The sequence below is a fragment of the Sorex araneus genome, chromosome 5 (assembly GCF_027595985.1).
Source record: "Sorex araneus isolate mSorAra2 chromosome 5, mSorAra2.pri, whole genome shotgun sequence".
Taxonomy (NCBI): Eukaryota; Metazoa; Chordata; class Mammalia; order Eulipotyphla; family Soricidae; genus Sorex; species Sorex araneus.
The window spans coordinates 94,230,914-94,247,544 of NC_073306.1; the positions used below are offsets into that span (position 1 = coordinate 94,230,914).

At 45.2% G+C, this 16,631-nt stretch overlaps 1 protein-coding gene across 3 annotated transcripts in view; it reads left to right on the forward strand.

The window, feature by feature from the left end:
- The first annotated feature begins 3,525 nt into the window (after positions 1 to 3,525).
- The window catches only part of DENND2C (DENN domain containing 2C), a 92,891-nt gene continuing 79,785 nt past the window's right edge, over positions 3,526 to 16,631 (forward strand). For 2 of the 3 annotated variants that reach the window (XM_055140121.1, XM_055140123.1), the window contains exon 1: positions 3,526 to 3,630. The gene's annotated coding sequence lies outside the window, so the exon portion shown is untranslated. The remainder of the gene's footprint in view (positions 3,631 to 16,631) is intronic. The other variant, XM_055140122.1, reaches the window with a different exon arrangement.

Below are 16,631 nucleotides of genomic sequence, written 5' to 3' on the forward strand. Positions count from 1 at the left end.
AAAGAAAAAAAAAATTAAAAAAAAAATTAAAGAACTAAGCGCTTTCAGGTGTAGTCCAAACAACAATAACAATAAAATTATAGATGAATGCATGTACATACGCATATATATGAAAAAGATTTGTTATTGAGAGAATATAAAATGAATGATAAAATGAGTCTGCAGTCAGGCCATTGAAAAAGACTTTTGAACAAGATACAATTGATGAGGTGCTTTTTTCTTTTTTTGGGGGAGCATATCTGGCAGTACTCAGGGCTTATTCCTGGTTCTGTGTTCAGGGACCATTCCTGGTGGTTTCAGGGATCATATGGGGTATTGGGGAATGAACCCAGCTCATACACATGAAAGGCAAGTTCCCTACCTGCTGTACTCTCTGGCCCCAGGTCAGGAACTTTATTAAACAAAACCAAACAGGTATACTAAACTAAAGAAAATCTGTATTTATGAGTTACTCTACTCAAATATATTCTACAAAATGACTCTTAGATTTAAGGGTATTCTTAAAAATAAAATTATAGCTGGGTGTTGTACATTTTAAATGGTTTCACCTACCAAAATAAGACACACTTTTAACTTTTTTTTGAAATATCACTGACTTTTATTTTATTTATTTATTTTTCTTTTTGGGTCACGCCCGGCAATGCACAGAGGTTATTCCTGGCTCTGCACTCAGGAATTACCCCTGGCAGTGCTCAGGGAACCATATGGGATGCTGGGAATTGAACACGGGTCAGCCGTGTGCAAGGCAAACACCCTACCCGCTGTGCTATTGCTCCAACCCCTAACTTTTAACTTTTTATTTATTTATTTATTTATTTATTTGGCTTTGGGGCCACAACTGGTGATGCTCAAGGGTTATTCCTGACTACATTCAGGAATCACTCCCGGGGGTGCCCATGGGACTCTATGGGATACTGGGGATCAAACCCAGGTCTGCCACATGCAAAGCAGACAACTTACTTGCTGTGCTATCATTCCAGCCCCTACACACAACTTTTTAGAAACATGACTGCTTCACTCAAATTTTGGAGGAATACTAGCCTGTCAGATAATATAATTATATATAAACAATTGTGCCATCTAGTGGCTGGGTTGATATTACATTTAACCTATTAAATACTACGGTAATACATATGTACTGTTAAAGGCATGGAATAAAGATTAAGATTCCACTCAAGTTGTTTACAGAGTGAAATTAAAATATATGTGGATACAAATGTGAAAAGGACATTGTAAATCATCTTACAAAGTGATGGAATTTCAAATAGAAGAAAAAAATCTTGCAGGTACTGTCTAGGTAGCTGGGTGTGACCCCAACATGTTTGTACTAGTCATAGTGTCAGAATCTGTAGCTGATTACCAAAGTTCTGTTTGCTGATGCATTAGGAATCGCTAGAATAGTGCAGTGAAAAAAGCAGAAAACCACTGCCTTACAGAATATTTGCTTTTGCTTTGGACTCATTATTTTTAAAATACAGTTGCTAGCTAAAACATTTTATTCTTAGACTTAAAGGGCATTAGCTCCCATTTTGTGTATATCCATCTAACCCATGAGAGGGCAGTAGAATACATGTTGATTCATTGATTATACCTTGTGCCAGATTTTGTTTCATGTTGAGTACTTGCAATTCAGTTGTTCTCACCTTGCCAAGTAATCTCCCTTAATTTGGAGTGTGTCTGTGTGTGTCTGTCTGTGTTGCCACACACCATGGTGCTCAGCGCTTCAGTGCTCCAGGACTACTCCCAGCTGGGAACTTGGGGGTCACTGTTAGCTGTGCTCAGAGGACCATGTAGCTACCCAGATGTGGGGGTAAAAAAGAATAGGGATAGGTACACCTCTTGCATACAAAGCAAATGCTCCAGTGCACTAAGCTCCCAAGTTTTTTGTTTTGGCTTTGTTGGAGAGCCACCCTTGGTGATGCTCAGGGGTCACTCGTGACTCTGCACTCAGGAAACACTCCTAGCAGTGCACAGGAGACCATATGAGATACCGGAGATTGAGCTCCAGTCGGGTAAATGCCTCACCTGCTGTACTATCTATCGCTCCAGCCCTTGAGCTCCCAAATTTGAACTTTGAAATGCTCCTGTTGAATTTCAAAACAAATGCCAAGATCACACTATTTCTCTACCAAATTTCATCTGAGACAGCTGTTTGGGCCATTTCCTATTAAATAAAGGTGAGTAGGGGTATTCCATAAAGATCACTACAAGCAATATTCACATTTGTTTTCATGGAAACAAATTTCATATTAGCTAGCTTCTTTTGCACCACAAAACACAATTCCCTACGCTACCGTCGTGTGTTCACAACAGTTTGGGATATGCAGCTTTTATTGCTTTGGCGAAGTTGGTTGTGCCGAGCATATGGGATGTGTAACCAAACCCCTCTCTTTGGGCCGTCTTCTGTTTTGGTACCTCTACGTGAGTAGATTTTTTTTTGGGGGTTTTTTTTTTTTTTTTTGGTTTTTGGGTCACACCCGACGATGCACAGGGGTTATTCCTGGCTCTTCACTCAGGAATTACCCCTGGCGGTGCTCAGGGGACCCGACGATGCACAGGGGTTATTCCTGGCTCTTCACTCAGGAATTACCCCTGGCGGTGCTCAGGGGACCATATGGGATGCTGGGATCAGAACCCGGGTCGGCCGCGTGCAAGGCAAACGCCCTACCCGCTGTGCTATCGCTCCAGCCCCTCTACGTGAATAGATTTGAGGAGTTTGTTCACCAGGCCGAAAAAACCCCGGTGGGGTGGGGTGAGGTGGGGTGGGGTGGGGATAGGGCGGGACAAGGAAGGGTGCGGTGTTTAGCAAGTTCCTGGGAAACCAGCTCAACTCTTGCTTGACTCCCAGCCTGGAGTGAAACTGGGCTGCCGGCGGCATGGGCACGGCGCCCTGCATACATGCCGAGGGTGAGAGCGTCGCGGGCGAGGTGTTCATGCATGTGTCACACAGGGCGTGGGGCCGACCTCAAGCACGGGGAGTATCAAAGCAGGGGTGTGCTGGGGTTGCAAGCCGGGCTGCTCGCCGCGTTATTCACGTCGCGTCTACCCTCAGTACACTGGGCTGCAAGCGCGCTCCGAGAGCCGGAGACAACTGATGCCCGCCGGCACCGCCAAGACCAGCGAGGGGCGTCCTCTCTGGCTAGGAACCCGGGCCGCGGCGCGTGTTGCCTGCCTTCCAGTGCCGCCGAGCGGAGCAAGCGGGTCCGAGGCGGGAAAGCCGTCCCCTCACTCGCGCCGCCCCGCCAGGGAGGGCCCGAAGACGGGGGAGTGCAGGAGCCAATAAGAAGCGGTTTCGGACGGGCAGGGCGGGGCCTCGGACGGGCAGGGCGGGGCCTCGGGAGGGCGGGGCGGGGTCTTGCGGGGAGGCGGGGGCGGGCCCGAAGGCGAGGGAGGGCAGGGGCTAATAAGAAGCGGCTTCGGGCGGGCGGGCGGGGCGTGAGACAGGTGAGGCGGGGCCTCGCTGGCGACCGGGCGGGGCTGGGGGCGGGGTCGGATAGGGCAGGGCGTGGCCTCCCGGGTGGCGGGGGTGGCGGCGCCTGGCTGACGGCGGCCGAGAGCAGGAGCGGGGCCGGGACGACGATCGAGGCGCAGGCCGGCTGCCGGGCGGCGGCGGCGGCGGGGCCGGGCGAGGTAGGCTCGGGCTACGGGCGGGCCGGGGCTCGGCCGCGGGGGCGCGTTTGCTCCGGGCGCGACCGCGCTTCGGCTCCGTGGCTCTCACTGACACCCCTGTCCGAACCGGTCCGGAACGCCCGGAGTCAGCGCCCGCGGGGTGGCTAGGTGGGAGTCTGGGGCTCGCGTCCTGCCCGCGCCGACGGCAGGGGGCCTGTCCGCCCGCGGGTCCGGCCCGGCCCGGGGCGCTAGGGACGAGCAGGGGCCGGGGAGGGTCTGTCGGCGCGGCGGCGTGCGCGGTGCCGAGTGCCTTCCCCAGAGCCAGCAACTCACCCGGCCTCCCAGATAAGGCCCCAATCTCTGATTGTGCAAAGCCGTGAGGCTCTTTGCTCACAGAATCACCATTGTTTTAGAGTGTCCCACTGGTAACTGGTCGTCGATCGCCATCCCCACCCCAAAAAGCAGGTATGCTTCTGAGTCCTTGAGTGTTGGGTAGCGATGAGATGATCTGCTTTGCCCTAAGTCAGTACTTTAAATCGCCTGGTAAAGTACAAATGAGATGATTGCTTCAAATCGAGAATGATTTATTTGCTTTGTAAATTGAGAAACTGCTGATACGAAGATATGTGTCGTCCAAAACAAAACCAATAAAAGATTGTATTTGGGGACATCGGTTTTATTACAGACATTTGCGTTCTTCCAATATAGGATTGTATTTGGTGACTCTGGTTTTATTATAGACATTTGTATTTTTCCTATGAGTGTGTTAGGTGCTGGGAGGGTAGGAACGGGCCGGAAGTGAGAAAGGGAATAACAGTTTGTAGCTGACTTGTCCTGGGGATGCCTTAGACGTGTTCCCCTGGCAGAAACAGGGAATGTAGTAATTGCGTGTCTTGGCCTTTCATTCTTGCTGGTGAATGTGATAAGGGTGGGGTGGCGTGGGGGGTTCCCTGTGCTCCGGAGAGGGTCCAGGTCACCCCAGAGTACTCAGCCTTGAAAGTCTGATGGGTCAGTGCTGTGTCCTGGTGATGTGGTAGGCTGCCAGCGGTGTTGGACCAAATAGGGCACCAGGCTACATCTGACAGTGCTGGGGGCCCTGCAGTGCACAGAGGGAATCAGGACCCACTGCACGCATGCATTCTAGCTCTCTGTGCTACCTCTCCCCCGTGACAATAGAATTATTAAGTATAGATTTATTTGTTTGTTTATTTTTGGTTTATTTTGGCGGGGGCGGGGCACTCCAAGCAGTACATGGGAGACCAGGGATCAAACTTGGGTCTATCATGTACAAGTCAAGAGCCCTACCCACTTTGTTATTTCCCAGCCCTAAGTACAGATTTGAAGGAATAATATTGTTTTCTGATGTAATGATAGGCAGTTTCTAAGTTTGGGAATTATATTTGAATTGGTCTGAAGTTTGTCTTCTAGACAAGGATTTTTAGACCATTAGGTGCCCGGATCAATTAGAGAAAGAACTAGTGAGTGTACTTTTCGTGTTGTTTTGTAGGTTTTACTTAGACATGTTTCAGCATTTCAGTGGAAAGTACATGTTTTGCAACTGTCTTAAAACACCAGTTGGATGTAGTACATTTGTGATTTGTTCGCCTTGAAGGTCTGAAACCGCAGGTTCTCATTATTGAGACCTCTTAAACTCCAAGGCACTGACATTATAAGCATATGTGGGCATATGTAAATCCCCCCACCTTTTTTTTTCTTTTTGGGTCACGCCCGGCGATACACAGGGGTTACTCCTGGCTCATGCACTTAGGAATTACTCCTGGCTGTGCTCGGGGGACCATATGGGATGCTGGGAATCAAACCCGAGTCGGCCGCATGCAAGGCAAATGCCCTACCCGCTGTGCTATCCTATCGCTCCAGCACCTGTAAATTCCATTATTAAGGAGATAAAAATCTATTAAGTGGGCTGAAAAAAGTGCTGAGGAAGCTGTTTTTGTTTAAAATTGATAACATCAACTAGCATTTATTGGGACCTATGCAGAGTGAGGACACTTTTAAATTCTTTATATGCATTCCCTTATTTAATCCTTACAATCCAATATGCCATGCGGGCTATTACTGTGATCGCCCTATTGAGAGACATAGATGGGCTGAGTCATATCTAATAGCCTAGATAGCAGAAGTAGGAATCAAACCAGAGACCTGGACTCTAAAATTTCTGATTTTAATCTCTGCCTTAGCTTTCTGTAAAGAACTTCTTCATGGGGGGCGGGGGGAGTGAAGGAGATGAGGGTAGAGAAAGGAGAGAAACTGGTATTGCAAGATGTAGATGAAGGCATGTTCACGCATCAGTTTAATTATACTTTGTAAGAGCATTTTTTTCGCCTATTGAATGACATGGGATTCTTTTGGTTTTAAACTTTCACTACAAATATGGCATCTGGGTCCAGAGGGTGGGTGTGTGTGTGGAGTGGCACACTCAACAGTGCTCAGGGGTTACTCCTGGCTCTGTACTCAGGAATCATTCCTGGCAGTGCTCAGGGGAACCTGTAGTATGTCAGGGGTTGAACCCAGGTTGGTCACATGCAAGGCAAACACCTTACCTACTGTACTATCGCTTTAGTCCCCTATGGCATTATCTTAATGACACAAAAGATGATCATTTTCAGTAAGTTCAAATATCTATTCTCAGAAAATAAACACTAGCGGGGCCAGAGCCACATCCCATATGTTTCCTCAAGTCTGCCTGGAGTGATTCCTGAGTGCAGAGCCAGAAGTGAGCCCTGTGCATCACTGGGTGTGGCCTCCTCCCCCCTCAAAAAAAAAAAAAATGAAGGGTGGGAGGAAAGGAAGGAGGGAAAGAAACTTAAACATTAGATTCAAGAAAGGAAAATGCTTTCCTGATTTTGATAAACTTTTGACCAAACATGTTAGAAGCTCCTAACAACTTCAGTATGATGTTATAATAGAGATTAGGGGGCTGGAAATATATTACAGCGGATAGGCAACCCTGGCACTCCATATGGCTCCCTGAGCACTGCCAGGAGTGATCCTTGAGCACAGAGCCAGGGGTAAGCCCTAAGCACTACTGGGTATGCCCTTCCCCCCACCAAAAACAAAAAGTTTAATGGGAGCATTGGTAAGGAAAATAATTCTCTAGTGGGGGATCAGAGTGAAGATAGCATATTTCAAGTTGACTTTGAAAGCTGAGTAGGAATTTTCTGACTTGAGGGATGGAATAGAAGATACAGATAAAAACCTAGAATAGTATGTGAATTTGTAGTTATGTTTAGGAATGTGTTGTTTTCTGATGGTATATAGATGAGTAGTTGAACTAATGGGGACAGTGCCTAGAAATAGGCCAGGAAAAAGACATTGCAGGGCCAGATAGAAAGCTCACCAAGCTGAATGCATACTTGGTTGCAGGATCCCTGGCACAACCGGGAGAAAAGGCACCCCAGCACCACCTCACCTCTGGAGTAGTCCCTAAATGACACAAGGTGCCCCTCTCCCAACTGAAACCAAAACTGAACAGAGCTTATTGCAGTCACGTTAGAATCACTTTGAACCGCTAGAACACAAGTTCTGGAGGAACAGTGCAGTGGCTTAGAACACCTGCTTGTCACCAGTTTAATTTCCTCTGTCCTACAGATGTGGCTCTCAATCCTGGTGATTCTGCTATTTGATGTTGGATTTTGCTTTTTAGGCCACAGCGGACAGTGTTCAGGGATTGCTCCTCCTCTGTACTCAAGAATTACTCCTGGTGCTGCTTGGGGCACCTTATGGGGTGCCAGGGATTGAACTTGGGTTGGCTGCACGCAAGGCAAGCACCCTACCTGCTCTACTGTTACTCTAGCCCCAACTACTCTGCTGTTTGAGTCTGGTGCTTATACTGTCAACGATCCCCAGTGCTTCGACTTGCAGCCCTCCCAAAGCCAGATGCCTATAGGAACCAAAAATAGAAGGCTTTTACCCCTCCACTGCCTACCACCTCGTTGTAGTTGACTGCCAGGGCAAAAGAGATGTGAGGCACCGCTGCCAGGAATTGTGACTCCTGCCAGTCTGCCTGAGGGCATTTCTCCAGCCCTTGCCCTCTGGAGCACCATGACTGTAACTTGTGTCTCAACTGAGAGCAGGCCCAAGGCGAAGCCTGTGTGCAAGTGCCCCAGTCTGAGAGGGTGTCCTTACAGCAACAGCCACAAGCAGAAGATGGGCAGGGACTGACAATCACTTAAAATGCTTCAGACTGCAAAACCTGAACGTCTGTGGGGTGCAGTGCCACCCATTTTGAACAATAATGAAGATTTGGAGGCCAAGGAGCTCCAAGGCTGAGCTCATGCCCAGCGTGCAGGAGGCTTGGATTCGACCCCAGCATCGCAGATGCTTCGACCCCTGAGCACTCTCAGGTGTGGCCACCCCCAAGCAAACAAAAAATGGAGCAGTTGTCTAGCTGGGAAAAATCTTTCCACGTAGAATATTGTAGTAAGGGTTGTTTCAATACTTCGAATCGCATTATAAAACATGCAGATTCAAGTGAAAAAATTATCACTCTGAAAAAGAGAAAAAAGACCTGCTCTTGTGAGCGCGTGAAGATTCAGTGCTTGGGGCTGGAAGTGAGGAGGTGGTACGCCTGAGTACTCAGTGCTTACTCCTGGCTCTGCGCTCAGGGATCATCCTGGCCGTACTTGGGGATTGAGTCCAGGTTAGCCATGTGCAAGGCAAGTGCCCTACCTGCTGTGGCCTGTTTTTTAAAAAAAATTTTAAATGTTTTTTTAATTGCTCTGGCCTTGTTTTTTAACTTCGAGGTTGTTGCCTCCATTTTGAGCATGCCAAGTGTAAAGTGCCTCTCGAGCGTTCAGGCAGCGATGACGAGAGAGGGCTCAGGGTCCAGGGGAGAGGCTGAGGTGATTAAGCGTTCAGAGTTAGCCTCATAAGCAGTCATTGAAGGAAATGGTGGATTCTCAGATTCTATTGCCTTTGTCTGTGTGTTATTTGTTATTAAGAAACTGTTTCTTTATGTTCCACATATGAGAGAAATCATTCTATATTTGTCCCCCTCTCTCTGATGGGCCCTGAGAGTCAGTCTCTAGAGCTGAGTTTACAAAGAGGTCTGGAGGGAGTGAATGGAAGGGACCTTGGGACCTTGGGACCTTGGAGGGGGGCTCTGAAACACTGGTGGTGGGTGCGGTGATAGCGCTTGGTAAACACAGAACTCTATCATTAACAAACAGCATTGCAGATCATGATGCCTCAGTAAAAATTGGGCTGGGGGAGTGTTCTTTTAAATGCAGAACTGAGATGACCAAGCAGTGGAGAGAGGGCAGGGAAGATATGAAGAGGTGGGTTAAAAGTGGCATAAGAAAATTGGTGGAAGGTATTGGGCACTTTGGTGGGTGTGAAGCTGCAGTAACTATTAATCAAAACCATGTACATTAACACTCTTGTAACCTGTTTACCCAATTAGAAAGCAACTAATAAATTTACAATAGAAAGCAATGATTGCCCATTCCTCTCTGCTTTTTGCTGTGGAGGTGGTGGTGATGCAGAGTCTCTGGTCGGAGGACTCACCTCTCATCTCAGTGGCTTTCACACCTTCTAGTTGTGTGCATCGTCCACTCGGTGTGGTAGGTTGAAGGCTGAATATCTGTTGCTATCCAGGGGTCCCAGATAACACTTTCTGCACTCAGGTGGAATTCAATGGCCTTGTGCTTACAAGGCAAGAACTTTGAGCAAGGGGCCTGAGCGATAGTACAGCAGGGAAGGCATTTGCCTTGCACGCAGCCTACCAGAGTTTGATCCCCAGCATCTTAGATGGTCCCCGAGCACCACCAGGAGTGAGTACAGAGCCAGGAGTATTGCCAGGTATGACCACAAAATAAAACAAAACAGAATAAAGAACTTTAAGCTATCTTCTCTGCTCCTCAGATTATTTTTAATGCTAATTCCATTTTATATACTGTGATTCTAAAACAATGTAAGGTTTTACTAGTAAGTTAAATAAATTTTACATCCAAATGAATCTCTCTAGTTCTTTTTTATTTCTCTTCTTAGCCACTCACTTATTCAAAAAGAGTATTAATCGAAGGATAATTGATGTTCTCCTTTGTAAGAATGTGACAGCATATTCACAGGCTCACAAGAAACTAGACCTTTTTTTTTTTTTTAATGAATCATTGTGCTTTTGTGCCTGACGTTAGACAGAAGTCTGAGTTCAGTTAGTTCAGTTATTTGGAGGTAGCTGTCAAGTTTTCCCAGCACCGATTATTGAAGAGGCTTTCCTTGTTCCAATTCACATTTCTTGTTTCTTTATCAAAGATTAAGTGATCATATAGTTGAGAGCCTGTGACAGAATATTCAACTCTGTTCCTTTGGTCTGCGGGTCTGTTTCTATTCCATGCCATTTTAATTACTACTGTTTTGTAGTACAGTTTGAATTTGGGGAAGGTGATGCCACCCATCTTCTTTTTCCCAAGGATTGCTTTAGCTGTTTGTGGGGGTTTATTGTTCCATATGAATTTCAGGAGTGTTTTGTCCATTTCTTTGAAAAATGGGTATCCTGATAAGGACTGCATTAAATCTGTGTAATGCTTTGAGGAGCTTTGCCATTTGACAGTGTTGAGAAGGTAGACCTTTCAGCTGCACACAGAACTTCTTCCCCCTGTCATCTGTATTGTGTTGACCTTGCTGGAAGCTGTGAGAGCATGTGACCTACTTCACTGACACTTGATGGCTAATCCTTGGGTGATGCTGGTGGTGGTTCTGCTCAGGGCTTTGAGCTCCCTCTCCTGCCCCACTGTGTTATTTTTCTTACAAAACAACAACTTGTTTTCTGATGTTACTATTCTCAGACTAATCTTATCTAGTCTGACCCCTGATTGCTTTGTCTTTTCCCAAATCCATACTCATCTTCAAATTTGGAGTGAAGGTTTGACACCACTGAGAAGATTCAAAAGAATATGTTAGGGATGTGAAGGTGTTTTTAGTAGTTTTATTAAACTCTCTATTTGGTTTTGGAAGTGCTGGCGTGGAGTCAGGGTGGGGTTTGTGTTACTCCAGGAAGCTCATAGCTCTGAGATTTTTCCCAGAGGTGCTGGGGAATGTATCCTGGGGATTGAATCTCATGTGAGGCTAATACTCTGTCATTCCTGAACCAGAAGACATATTTTTAAAAGGTGTGTGAAAGTATTTTCTGGGCTGCAAAGATAGCTCAAAGGGCTGGCATCAATGTCTGGTATTGGAGCCCCTGGTAACCCCCATATCACTGCAACTGTGCAGTTCTGCCTTTGCTGTACCCAGGCATTTACTGTCTAGCCCTTACTTGTCATTTATTGCCAGAAGTGGCCGCAGCCCCCTGATTATTGCCTGGGATGTCCCTACCCCCAAGTTTCCTAATCATGTCATTAGGAAAGTGTATAATTTTCCAGGGCAGAAAATGGCAAACTTTTTCTTCAGAAAACTAGATAATAAACAATTTAGAATTATTTCTAAATTAATATGCCATCCACAGTCTCTCATAACCACGCAGTTCTTCCCTCAAAGGGCCAGAGCTGATATTAGAAAAAATAGACTTTTTTGTTTTAATTAAAGTTTATTTATGGATACCAGTATTTGAATATCATATAGTTTTTACGTGTCACAAAACAAAGATTTTCTTTTTTTGGCAGGGGTAGGCCTCAGTTGGTGGAGCTCAGGGTTTACTCGTGGCTCTGAGCTCAGGGATCACTCCTGGCAGGGCTCAGAGGACCACATAGGATGCTGGGGATCAAACCTGGGTTGGCCAGGTGCAAGACAAGTGCCCTACCTGCTGTACTATCACTCCCACCCAACAGATACTTTTTATTGTTGTTGTTCATTGCTAGGGATAGAACCCAGGACCTCACACATACAAGTCAAATGAAAATATTAAAAATATTTTAAACCACTGTTGCTCAGAATGGAGACTCTTCTGCCTTCTTTCTTTCCGACATGAAGGAATATTTTTATCCAAAGGAAAAGAAAACATGTAATTTTTCTTTGCTTCCTGGGCATTATATAACAGGTTATGAGATTAAAGGATTAAGATAATGGTGAGATGATGGTGAGATAAGAGAACCAATTTACAAGGGCTTTGTAAAAGGTAACTCTGAAATGTTTCTCTGCACCACCTATTTTTTGGTTTAGTTCTGGTTTGCTTTGTGTTTGTTTGTTTTGTTTTGGGTTTTGGGTCACACCCCTCCATGCTCTGGGCCTACTCCCAGTTCTGTTCAGAGGTGCTGGAGTGCTGGAAGGTGCCAGGGATTGAAACTCCTCCGTTTTGAGAAGAAAATTAAAGATTAAAAAAAAATTTTAGGGGGCTGGAGCGATAGCATAGTGGGTAGGGTGTTTGCCTTGCATGCGGCCGACCCGGGTTCGATTCCCAGCATCCCACATGGTCCCCTGAGCACCGCCAGGAGTAATTCCTGAGTTCAGAGCCAGGAGCGACCCCTGTACATCGCCAGGTATAATCCAAAAAGAAAAAAAAAATCATCCCCCCGCAAAAAATTTTTTTTTAGTTTTCTGGCACCTGCGGGGATGTCTTAGAAGTACATGCTTTACATGTGGGAGCCCTGGCTATGTCCAGGACCACCATCAGGATTGGCCCCTGAAGTCTGGGGCAGAAGCAGCCATCAAGCAGAACATTTTTAAAAAGTCTTAGGTTTTGGTTAGCAACTCAAAAATAGAATTTTTAGTATTCAGCTTAGGAAGGCTTACACTGTGTGTAATACTTAAAGGGTTTTTATTTGTGTTGTATTTTATGAAGTTAATTTACTTTCGCGCTTTTTATGTAAATCTTTATAATGGAGAACAAAAGAAAATGACTAGTTTTCTTGAAAGTTTAAGTTCAGAGACACCATAATACAGTTTTATTTTCCCTATGTAGCTGCTAAAACTTAGGATAGTTTTGCTACTCTTATTATTATTTAAAAGAAGTGTTTTTCCTCATTCCATTGGCATCAAATAAAGAAAAAAAAACTCCCAAGTGTTTGGGATATTTTTGAGTTGGTTACTTAGCAATATGAAACATAATTTCATATTTAAATGTTTCTCTGTATTCTTTGATATTCTGATTAAATAAGGGCCTATTAAGGCTGATAATAAAAGGGCCTGCTGGGAGGATATGACACAAAAGTATTTACTGCAAATCCCCTTTTCCCTGATCGCCACTTAAACTAGAAGGGCTAACATGGAACAAAAGAGGAAAGTATGGTGAATTAGACTAATGATCAATTCAATCATCATAATATGACAGTTATCATTATAGTTAATTTATGTTAATATAATTCAAGGTCAAACAGAATGTAGCAGAATTTTATTTGCTCTTTGTAAAAATGGAGAGACACTGAGTTTTATTTTTGAGCTTTAAATGAATTCTTTAGGGGCAGTATATATGTTGTGTATGTGTTTTTTGTTATTTTAGTTCGGGCGCCACACCCAGCTCCTGGAACCCAGATGCTGCCTGGACTTAAAAGCAGGCCACATATGCAAGGCCAGTGCTCCCTGCTGACCATATCCCTTGCCCCAAGTGGAATCTGCTGGGGAGTGGGCAGAGGAGGTTTGGACTATATTTGACACAGGGGCTCCTCCTGGATCTATGTTTGGGGGACCATATGCAGTGCCTGGAGCCCAGGGTAGCTGAGTGCCAGGCGAGCACCTTAGCCCCCTTACGATCTCTGACCCACTGTTTCAAAACAATAATGTACTGTTTGTTTTCTGGCAGTGCTGGGGATCAAACCAGACCTGACACATGCAAAGCAAGTGTTCTGCCACTGAACCCAAGTGCATTATTATTATTATTATTATTTTGCTTTTTGGATCACACCCGGCGATGCACAGTGGTTACTCCTGGCTCTGCACTCAGGAATTACCCCTGGCGGTGCTCAGGGGACCATATGGGATGCTGGGAATCGAACCCGGGTTGGCCGAGTGCAAGGCAAATGCCCTACTCGCTGTGCTATTGCTCCAGCCCCCCAAGTGCATTATTTTTAACTTAATTAGGAATTGTAATTTATGTATTTAATTTTATATTTTGGGGAGTCATATGTGACAATCTTCAGGGGCTATTCCTGGCTTTGTTCTCAGAGGACTATATGTGGTGCTGGGGATCAAACTAGACTCAGTGAGATGCAAGGCAAGTGCCCTAACATCTATATTCTCCGGCCCTTGTAATTTATTCACTTTCCTTTTTTCTTAAAATTGATTTTATTGTAGTTTAGGCAGCATGGCTTCAACACTGTTAAATGTGGGGCCTGAGTGATAGTACGGTGGGTAGGGCCTTGCATGTAGCATGGGACCCAGGCTTTATTTCCAGCATCCCACTTAATGCCCTGAGCACCCTGCCAGAAGTAATTCCTGAGTAATCCCCAGAAGCAGTTCCTGAGCAAGTAGGGTATCACCCCAAACAGACACTGTCACAGTTTATGGTATTGATGTATAAAGTTCCACACCCATCACCACCCAACACCCAAGACCTGCCACACTATCCCAGGTTACCTCTGGTCTCACCCTCTGTCCACCCTTCCATCTCCCCAGGAATTGTATTATAGAAGAAAACTAGATCAGTTTGCTCTGAATAGAAGAAAACATAAATAAAAATTATATCATTTTATATAATACAAAATTACATAATAATTTATAAAAATATATTTATTTTTATAAGACATAAAAACTATAACTGCATCTAGAAGGACAAAAGTGTTGAGCATGGTGAGTTGTTAAAAGTACACGTTTTTAATGATAATTATTTCAAACACAAATTTACCAGGTTTGCAAAATTTGATTCAAATGATAGACCCCATGTGCTATGGTAATGTTGCAAATAAAAGTTAAATATGTTTATAGGCGGAGAAATAGCTGGCAGGAGAGATGGCTCATGCTCTGCTTACAGTGGTCTGGGTGGAACATTGTGTGCTCTGCTGAGCACTGCTGGGAAGGTACAGAGCTGAGCAGTGCCAAGCACTTGCGAGTGTGGCCCAGAAAACAAAACAACCCCCATCTCTAAAGCGAAACAATTCTTGAAAACATAGTATACTTTCACATATTTCCAAAAGAAAAAACATACAATTATTCCAGTTTTCTTTTGATTCTGGGACTGTTCCTGGAGACAGTTTATATTTTTTACATTACTAAAATAATTAAAATAATTACTCGTGGCAGTTCTTAGTGGCTTAAGATAAAACTCTACTTGAAACAAAGTGTTTTGGGGCTGAAGAGGTAGCCCAGGGGTTAAGGCACATGTGTGGCACACAGCCAACCCAGTTCAATCCCCAGCACCCTGTATAATCCCCGAGCTCTGTTGTGTGTTTGAGCCTGGACGTCCCTGAGCACCTGGGAATGACCACAAGATTGTAGGGCCTGAGCAGCACTGAACTGCCAGCTGCATTGGCCAGACAGGACTTGGGAGGACCCCTCCCACACACACATACCTAGGAAAAAGAGAAAATTATTGCATAATGTGTGGGTGTTGTGTTTTTGATTTGTATAATTCAACTGAAAATGTAAAGATTACTTCTCCTTGTGTTGCCATGCCTCTGATCTGTGCTCATCCTGGCACTTCACTGGCGCCGTTCAGAGGGCTGCTCATGGTGAGCAAAGTGATGGGAGCCGGGCTGTTGTTTAAGGCGCACTCTGCTTTTCGTGCTTTTAGTCTGTTCAAGTTCAAGTAGTAAAATAAGAAGTATTTTATTTTAGTAAAGTAGTAAAATAAGAAGTATTTTCTTGTATTGTCTAAACTTAACCACAGCCACTTGGGCATATTTACATACAGAACTTTAAAAGTGAATTGCTGATCCTCAAAAATTTTAAACTGGGAACATTTAAAAATAATTATAAGTAATGGCATAGTAAGCACAGTTCCATGGTATGGGGGAGTTTTGTAAAACACAGTTGGAAACTTCAATTGCAGTGCTCCCCAAGTAATTGAGCAGTTTATAATTGAGCAGTTCCTCAAAGTAGCCTTCCCACACTCCAGGTGAGGAAGGAAGGAAGAAGGCATTCTCAGGAAGACCAGCTAGCACCATAGCTTGCTCTTGTTCTCTTCTGAAGGTCCAGGGCAGCCGACTTCACACCACCTTAAATCACTCCCTCCCTCAGGAATAATCCGCCAGAGCTAAGCGGCGCCCTCTCCTTTCTTGTTTCTTCTAAGGGCTTAGATTGCTGTTTTATATATGCGAGCTACTATTTAATATATTGTCACACATCTATATGCAAAGAAAACCCTCTGTTTCATGAACTCAGTGAAACTTTTGGATGCTATTAATTCTACTTAGGAAGTTTACTGCCTAGCCAAGTTAAATATATATGTCCCTGTTTGCTCTGGGGCCAGATCTGACAGTGTTCAGGCAGTGCCTGAGGGAGGGGAGGAGGACGTTCAGTGCTGGGGATCAGACTGGGCCTCTGTGCACAGCATGTGCTCAGCCCAGTGAGTGAGCCCATTGAGATTTAGCTCTCACTTAAGTCTCTAGGGCTCCTTAAAATATTTTATTGTTGGTGGGGCTGCCTTAAAATAAAACAAAACAAAAATTTACTGTTGGTGCCAGAATAGTACAGCCCACAGGGCACCAGCCTGGTAAAGTACTTGCCTTGCTCACCCAGGTTCCATCCCCAACACTGATCCCTGAGTGCACAGCCAGTAGTAAGCCCTGAGGTTTGCTGGGTGTGGCCCCAAAACAAAACAAAAAAATTAATTTTATTAAGAATTTATTGTACCGGTGTCCGCCATATTATGGAACTTTTAAACAGGTATGAACTTGGTGGCGCGGGGAAAAAAAATGTGTTTTGAACTTGAAACAGCAGGACCCTTACCCTTAAGTAGTCTCGGACCGGGGCTGGCACCAGCTCGAGCTCCGCCGAGATTCGACACTGGTGACCATGCCTTTGCACAGTCGCTTTGCTGCTGAATGACCAGGATCCAGAACCAGCTATATGACTTCTGGTCCCAGCAAGTGCTTGCAGCCATGTCTCCAGACTGTGAACTAAGCTTTTGCTCTATGCTGCCCCAGGAAGGGAAATGATGCAATTTCCAACTTAAATCTCCCTGGACTTAATTA